The sequence below is a fragment of the Cherax quadricarinatus genome, chromosome 15 (genome assembly GCF_038502225.1).
Source record: "Cherax quadricarinatus isolate ZL_2023a chromosome 15, ASM3850222v1, whole genome shotgun sequence".
Classification (NCBI taxonomy): domain Eukaryota; kingdom Metazoa; phylum Arthropoda; class Malacostraca; order Decapoda; family Parastacidae; genus Cherax; species Cherax quadricarinatus.
Genome location: NC_091306.1, coordinates 17,709,537 through 17,717,949, shown reverse-complemented (window position 1 = coordinate 17,717,949; position 8,413 = coordinate 17,709,537). Strand labels below are relative to the sequence as shown.

The following is an 8,413-nucleotide window of genomic DNA, read 5'->3' as shown; positions in this document are numbered from 1 at the left end:
TATCAACCGCTTGAGGAGTAAGGTTATTTTTTATTAGGTTGCGTTATTTTAGGTTGTGTTTCGTTAGGTCAAATTACGCTTCTTACATTTGCAAAACAAAATAATGTCCGTGACAAAAACAACGTAATATTGGACATTTTTAGGAATAAATCATGGCCAAACTCTCACAAAGATCGGATTCCCATAATTATCATATGAATGTTATGTAAGAGTATGTGAATGTTATGTAAGAATATGTGAATGTTTTGTACGTCTATATGAATGGCATGTATGAGTGAGTGTATGCTTGTTATGTTTGACTGGAGCGCACTTGTTACTGGGACGCTGGGATTGGTCAACCATATTCGTGACGTAATTTCATGAGATCTGTAGAAGAGTATAGATGCAGTGAGTGCCATTACACTCCATGTCGATACTGCGGTAAAGTATTCCTGGCACTATGTGCGCTGCGACAACACTCGTGATTCTCTTTCCCGTGGACAACGATGCTCTTCCGTCTTTTATGTTCGTCATTTCAGTGTTTATTATATTTTCGATCTTATGATGGTGACTTCTCTGTTGTCATTCTACTAAGGACCCTTTCCTCGTTATTTCTGTAATTATATGAGGTGTAGCACATAGCTCCAGTGGAAATGGATTGACTGTACGGTAGTATGGTAAGAGACACGTCTGTTCACATAGTCGTGTTGTCCAGATTCATGGCATTTATTCAAAGTCGTATGTCATCTCTGATAACTTATCTCTCGTATTAAACTGCTGTCTCAGGTTTGTAATTATTAGCTACCGTGCACTGTTATGGACTAATAGCAGTGCTATTAACAGTCGTTGAGCCAGTAAGGTTTTATCTAAGATATTAGGAAAGTTTTGGGGGGAATAGTTGCCATACCGTAGTGCTGGGTTACATTCATATATCAGGACCTTCATTAGTCGGAGTACAGTATTTCATTCTCAGTGGGATACCATACGTTTTTATCTCTTATCCCACATAGTTAACGGAAGCAGAGTAACCCTATTAGTGGCATTTTCCTTTGTGGTGAGTATTCCAAATTCATTTGCCAACTCCACACTGAAACGTTAAGATATTCTTTGATTTCATTAAGCCTCGCAGAAACAGATAACCATTTACGTATTTGAGGTATCCATTCTGCCCGGTTTTCATCAGCTTTAAGGAAATGATGAAATTTACTACTTCAGGACTCTATTTCCATTGTGAGGTCAGAGTGGGGGAGGCTGAGTCTGACATTGTGTGTTGTGTAGGTCTTCATATATGTATACGTATATATAAATATGTGCTATCAGGATTATAAATTTTTTCTTGTGTGCCTGCTGTTCTAGAATTGAAAAACATCCTAAATACAGAGATACAGTACATGTTACAGGAAATAATTTTGATGTGATTTTTATAATATTTTAGCCTCCAAGTTATTTTTGTAGTTTTGTAGGTGAATTTTGGCTTTAACCACTCAGACCCAAGTGTAAGAGTGTAGTAGTTTTATTTTGCTATAAATGCTTAATGCTCGGTAAATTCCTAGTTTGGGAGAGACAGCTGTAGTATTATGTATTCAGAGCTCACCTGTCATGAAAGTACTGTAGCATGACTTATTTCAGTTTTGCAGTTTTGGAAAGACACTGTACCAGCTCTAATTAAATGAGACCATGAGATGTGAAGAAACCTTGTAAAATTGTAAATAACTGGATTTGAGTAGCATGAATAAGTAATTACTTGAATAAACTTAACAAGTTGTTTGGGTTAAGGAAGGCTTGGTTAGAATGCAGTAAGAGTGTTCCACAAGTTAATGCCCTCCACCCAACTTCCCTGCTGGTGTTAAGCAGTGATTGCTGTCCAGCAAGTGGCAGCTGTCCCAGACACCAACAGAGACCATGCTATCAACCCCAGTAATTGTGAGTTATTGTCAAATCTTCAATAATATGTAGCTTCTAAGAATGTTGTTGTTATCTTGCATAAAAAGTACTTTGATAATACTTGATCTACATTTCTTACCTTTAACAGATATTAAACTTTTAGAATGTTATTGTAGTCTACATAAGCTATATAATGGAATAAAACATGGTAAGGAATGGTAAAATTCTAGTTTAGATGCTCTGCATTATGATTGGAGGTTTTGAATAGAATTTCAGAGTTCCTTATCATATTTTATTTCAATTCTGACAAGGATAAAAAAAAATTCCCATACATAGAGAGTGTAGTGCACACTTAGAAACTTAGTGACAGTGGGACATTGTGAAAAAATTGACTTCTATGAAGCAAAAGCAGGAGTAATAGTGGAAGTTCAGGTGAATAGGCAGTAGGTGAAAAGTTCTGTACACTTCAGATGAGGAGGCCCAGTCATGTAGGTGGTGGCCATATGACCCTTGGCTAAGGTCTTCATCTTGAACCTGGAAAGAATCATCCAAACATTAAGAATCTTTTAGATAGAGGATGAGGCAAGGCTTTCCATTTTGTACCACAAGAAAAATTCAGACAAAACCTGGAAGAGGCATAAATGAGGGTGCATTGTTTTGAAGAGGAATAACTCTTGGCACGCTTGTGTGATGGACAGTTCTAGAGGATTGTCGAGGGTCTCTTAAGCAGTGTGCTTGAAAGGTATTGGAAGAGGCACACATGGAAAGAGCCCCTCCCGTTTCCAGGAAAGTTTTGGAAACCTTGAATGTGTACTGTGGTTCAACTGCAGGAGGAGCTCCTACGTGTCAACATAGGACAAAAGGGTTCTTTCCTAGTGAAAGAGGGGGTTGGTAGGTCCAAAATGTATATTTGAGAAAATTCTGTGTTCTGGCTGTGGAATGAAGAGTGACAGGAAGAAATGGTGGGAGAGTTTTATATAAATAATCCTAAACCAGAAAGGCTGGGAACTGGTGGTATGGAACCTTGTAAACATTAATGCATCGATTGGCAATGGCTGCCCTCAGTCATAGAATCAGGTTGTTAAGCATGACTTGTGCTGACACGAGAGAAGCCTGGAAAAGGGATATTTGGGGGGGTGGCCTTGGCATACAACTTATTGATAAAAAAAATAGTTGATGGGAGATTAGTGCATCGTTTTCAGTGGAATAGAGAAGAATATTCTATTTTATGAAAGATGTATTAGTTAAAGGATGAATTTTTAATTTGCAATGAAGGCAGGATTGGGAACTTCCTGAGACTGAATACATTTCTTCTGAAACAACTTGTGGAAAGCTGAGTGGATATGGTAGTGGGTGTTAGTTGTGTGAAAATTGATAAAGAAGATGAAATCTGAGGAGAGGTTAGGTCATTAAGAATTGGCTCTGAGTAAACTTTTAAATGAGCAGGTAATATTCTTCATCAGGTGGCAGGAGAGTCTTAGCTGAAAGACATTCCACATTTCCTGGCACAGAAATGAAAAACAAGTAGGCATGTGAATGTTTGTCAGTAACTGCCAAAATTTTGCTTTGCTAGCTGATAGGAAGAAGAGGAGATACATATAACTAGGTATACTTAAACCTTCGATTTAACTGACTAATGGGGAAAAGCAGGTGGTCAGTAATGGTGATTGTGGTAAATAAAAGAAGAGGGTTATTTTGCTGTCATAGTAACTAGGGACAATTTGTAATTAGTGTATTTTATCCATTGTTTCCAAATTGGTGAATCCTGTGAATTTTGTCTTGTGTATCCAAAGTCCTTTAAATCCTGGTCCAGTAAAGTGAGGGTTAATGTAAGTTTATAAAAGGATATGAAAGAAAAGGTAAAAGAAAGAGGTTTTTATGCTATCATATGGCATAACAGAAGGCCACAGACATAAATTATGAAAAAGTTGAACCATAGGGATACTGGAGTTTTTTCATAAAGTAGAACGGTGGAAAATGGAATAAATTAAAAAAGTGAGGTAGTAGAGGCTACAACCATTGGATATTTATAAAAATCATATGATGAACATAATAAAGATTGGACACTGCATGCATAGGTCTGCTCCATTAGTTACAAATAGGTATAGTAATTATAATTAGGTAATTACCTGTGGTAATATCCTCAGAATTTGAGTGGGGATATGATATAATACCTGTTCAGCGGTATGATCCAAGCTAGTACAAATTTTAGTAATGTAGATATTCATCAATTTCTCAAATGAGGCAAAGGGGAGTAACTTCTATCCAACATGTGGTTGGATGATTGGTGGAACCAGTGAGCCACCACTAGCTACAAAATAGACAATACAAATGGATGAGTGGCAATTGCCATGTTGTTACCTATTTGTGTGAACACAGAGGCCCTTTTTTTAGGCTGGAGATAGCAATAACCTGGCTGATCCTTCAGCCAACAAGGAAGTCTTGCCATAGGCCAGGCTGTTGGAATAGAAAACTCCCAAGGTTAGTCACAGTTATGTCGTAAATAATTCTGAAGCATACAAATGACTTTGTGGCCTCTCAATCAGTACAGATTAACTTTGAGTGAGTAATATGCTAAGAGGTGTAGGATAAACACAATTGAAAAGGGTAAAATAAGGGAACGACCCTGTTTCTAGCAGAGGTCCTAACAGCAAATGTAATAAATATTGTTGGAATAAAGGCAAATTGACAGGATCCTGTAGACAGTCCTGGATCAGCCATGTTGTGATGGCTATGTAGGCCTGCAGTCTGTAAGTAGCAACATTGGATAATATCAGCCACTTGGAAAGCTTAGCCTCTGATTGGGTTGCATGAGTAGACAAGCTTTTAGTTCTCTATAGATACTGGTAAACAGCAGGTAATGTGGATTATTGTTCTACACTGCTTCTGCTGCTGCTTTTTTTTATTATAACTTTTTTCTTTTTTCTTTTTTTTTTCTCTTTTTTCCTATTTTGTTCTTTTTCTTTGATTTCTTCATTTTACTTCCTCCTTTTCTTCCTTTTTTTTTTTTCTTTATTCTTTCCCACTACTACTGGATCTATATCTACATCATCATTATCATCAGTGTTTTTTTTTTATTAACACACTGGCTGTCTCCCACAGAGGTAGGATGACCTGAAAAAGAAACACTTACCATCGTTCATACTATCACTTGTCTTGCCATAGGCGCGCAGATACAACAGTTCAGATGTCCCTCCAAACAGCAAATATCCCCACCCCTCCTTAAGATTGCAGGCACTGTACGTCCCTTCTCCAGGACTTGAGACTGGCTAGCTGGTTACCCTGAATCCCTTCACAAAACGTTACCTTGCTCACATTCCAACATCTTGTCAGGTCCCCAAAAGCCATTTGCCTCCACTCCCATCTAACATGCTCACACATGCCTGCTGGATGTCCACACTCTTTGCACACAAAACCTCCTTTACTCCCTCCCTCCATCCTCTCCTGTGATTATTCCTACCCTGCCTTCCTCTACTGCAGATTTATACACTCTCCAAGTCATCCTATTTTGCTTCTTCTCTAAATGACCAACCCATCTCAACAACCCCTCCTCAGCCCTCTGGATAATACTTTTAGTAACTTCACACCTCCTCCTAATCTCCAAACTACGAATACCCTGCATAGTATTTACATCACACATTGCCCACAGACACGACATCTCCACTGCCTCCAACCTCCTCCTCCCTGCAACATTCACGACCCATGCTTCACACACATATAAGAGTGTTGGAATCACTCTACTCTCATATATTCCCCTCTCTTTACCCCTGTGGATAACATACTTTGTCTCCACAGATGCATCATTGCACCACTCACTTTTTCATTTCACCAGTGCTGTGGTTTACCTCATCTTTCATATACCTGTCTGCCCTTTCTGAAGTGTCCTTGTTTGTCTAAGGTTCTGCAGTGAAAGAGAATGAAGCCAAGTTAGTCATTTGTGAAAAGAATTTACGTAGACAAAATGGATGGAGGCTGCCTTAATTGCTGTCACTAACACCATCCCACAGAAACCTGGCAGGTTTGGTATACCTGAACTTTTAAAACATGGATGTTACTCTTTATGGAGATGGCTGTCATGTGATACCCACTTAATGTAAGAACAGAGGAGTGCTGCACCTGGCCTACTGGCCCATGCTAGGCAGGTTCTTTTTAAACTCATCCTGTCTTACTCATAACTTCACTAATGTTTCTCCACCCTCTTGCTACATGTCACGTGGCTCCTGCTGCCATATGTGTTCCTCACTAAATTGTCTCTGTTTAGGGCTGAAGTAGCCACTTGTGGAAAAATGTTTCCCGGAACTGTCCCTAAGTGTCTTATCCACATCTTGTTGGTATCACCATAACCATATACTTCCTGATGGGAAGGTGAGAAATATTGTTGACTTGTTGTTTTTGTTAGTTCTTGTTCGGTTTGTTACTATCATATCAGACTTGGTTGAAATTGGTAGATTAAATTGGCTTTAATTGGGCAAAGGTATGTATTGCTCCAGTGCTCTGTTACATAATATAGACTTAGGGAAGGTATTGCAGATAAGATCATGACTGTTTTTCTGATAAGATATGAGATAAGTGACAGACATGGCTTTAGTTTTTCTGGTGAGTTGGTAATGTTCACATTACTATGAATACTAATCTGTAATGTTGATTAATATTTGAAAAAGAAAAAGTGAAGCATAAAATACTGTAGCTATTTAGTTTATATGTACATACAGTGGACTCCCGAGTTTTGTGATTAATCCGTTCCAGAGAGCCTGCTGAAAGTCGAAATTCATGAAACTCGAAACCATTTTCCCCATAAGAAATAATGGAAATAAAATTAATCCATTCCAGACACCCAAAAATATTAAAATAAATTTTTTTTTTTTCAAATTAAATAAAGATCTACATACTGAAAACAATCAGAAATCAAGTACAGTGGACCCTCAACCAGCGATAGTAATCCGTTCCTGAGAGCTCATCGTTAATCAAAATAATCGTTAGTCAAGTTAATTTTCCCCATAAGAAATAATGGAAATTCAATTCAATTCAATTCAATTCAATTCAATTCAATTCAATTCAAAGTTTATTCTCTATAAGGATTACAATGCTGAGTTTACAGAATTTGGTTATTGTGTGGTTTACATGTAGTAAAATAATTACAGAGTGTACCACTAGAACACCTAGCATGGCTAGGCATTTCGGGCAGACTTAAATTAAATCTTAAGTTTAAAATATTACAAAATTATGAGGTAAGTTGGTATTATGGCTAAGTGACTAAATACTAGTTTGTGAGTTTAGCAATGTGAATGCTTTTGTTTTGGCACTATACATATACACTATACATATACAGTGGACCCCCGCATAACGATTACCTCCGAATGTGACCAATTATGTAAGTGTATTTATGTAAGTGCGTTTGTATGTGTATGTTTGGGGGTCTGAAATGGACTAATCTACTTCACAATATTTCTTATGGGAACAAATTCGGTCAGTACTGGCACCTGAACATACTTCTGGAGTGAAAAAATATCGTTAACCGGGGGTCCACTGTACACTATACATATACACTATACATATTAATCCATGCAAGACACCCCAAAGTATTGAAAAAAAACAATTTTACCACATGAAATATTAATTTTAATACACACAAACTGAAGATTACATGCACAGTTACATGACACTTACCTTTATTGAAGATCTGGTGATGATTGATGGGATGGGAGGAGGGGAGAGAGTTGATCTTCTTATTGTTTAGAAGGGGAATCCCCTTCCATTAGCACTTGAGGCAGCAAGTCTTTTTCTGGAGTTACTTCCCTTGTTCTTTTAATGCCACTAGGACCAGCTTCAAAGTCACTGGACTTCTGTTGCACAACATATCTGTCCATAGATACCTGTACCTCTCGTTCCTATATGACTTTCCTAAAGTGGTTCACAACATTGTCAGTGTACAGGTTGCCAACACAGCTTGCAGTAGTTGTGTCAGGGTGATTTTCATCAAAAAGGTTTGCACTTCAAGCCACTTTGCACACATTTCCTTTATCTTAGAAGTAGGCAACTTCTTCAATTTCTCTCTCCCCTCCTCCAAAGCAGTTTCCTCAGGTCTGCCCTCTTGCTGTTCAAGATGATCTAGCAGCTCATCAGTGGTTAGTTCTTCACTGTCCTCCACCACCAACTCTTCCACATCCTCCCCACTAACCTCCAACCCCAAGGACTTCCCCAATGCCACAATGGATTCCTCAACTGGCATAGGATTCTCAGGGTTAGCCTTAAACCCTTCAAAATCCCTTTTGTCTACACATTCTGGCCACAGTCTTTTCCAAGCAGAGTTCAATGTCCTCTTAGTCACTTCCTCCCAAGCCTTACCTATAATGTTTACATAATTGAGGATGGTAAAATGACCTTTCCAAAACTCTCTTAGAGTCAGTTGAGTTTCTGAGGTCACTACAAAGCACCTTTCAAACATAACTTTTGTGTACAGTTTCTTGAAGTTGGAAATAACCTGCTGGTCCATGGGCTGCAGGAGAGGAGTGGTATTAGGAGGCAAAAACTTCACCTTAATGAAGCTCAT

The 8,413-nt window shown here is 38.3% G+C and overlaps 1 protein-coding gene across 7 annotated transcripts in view; it reads left to right on the top strand.

Annotated features, from left to right (window-relative positions):
• The first annotated feature begins 459 nt into the window (after positions 1 to 459).
• The window catches only part of Su(dx) (Suppressor of deltex), a 171,612-nt gene continuing 163,658 nt past the window's right edge, over positions 460 to 8,413 (top strand). The window contains exons 1-2 of one of the 7 annotated variants that reach the window (XM_070085178.1): positions 516 to 656; positions 1,756 to 1,902. The gene's annotated coding sequence lies outside the window, so the exon portion shown is untranslated. The other 6 variants (XM_070085177.1, XM_070085180.1, XM_070085179.1 and 3 more) reach the window with 6 other exon arrangements.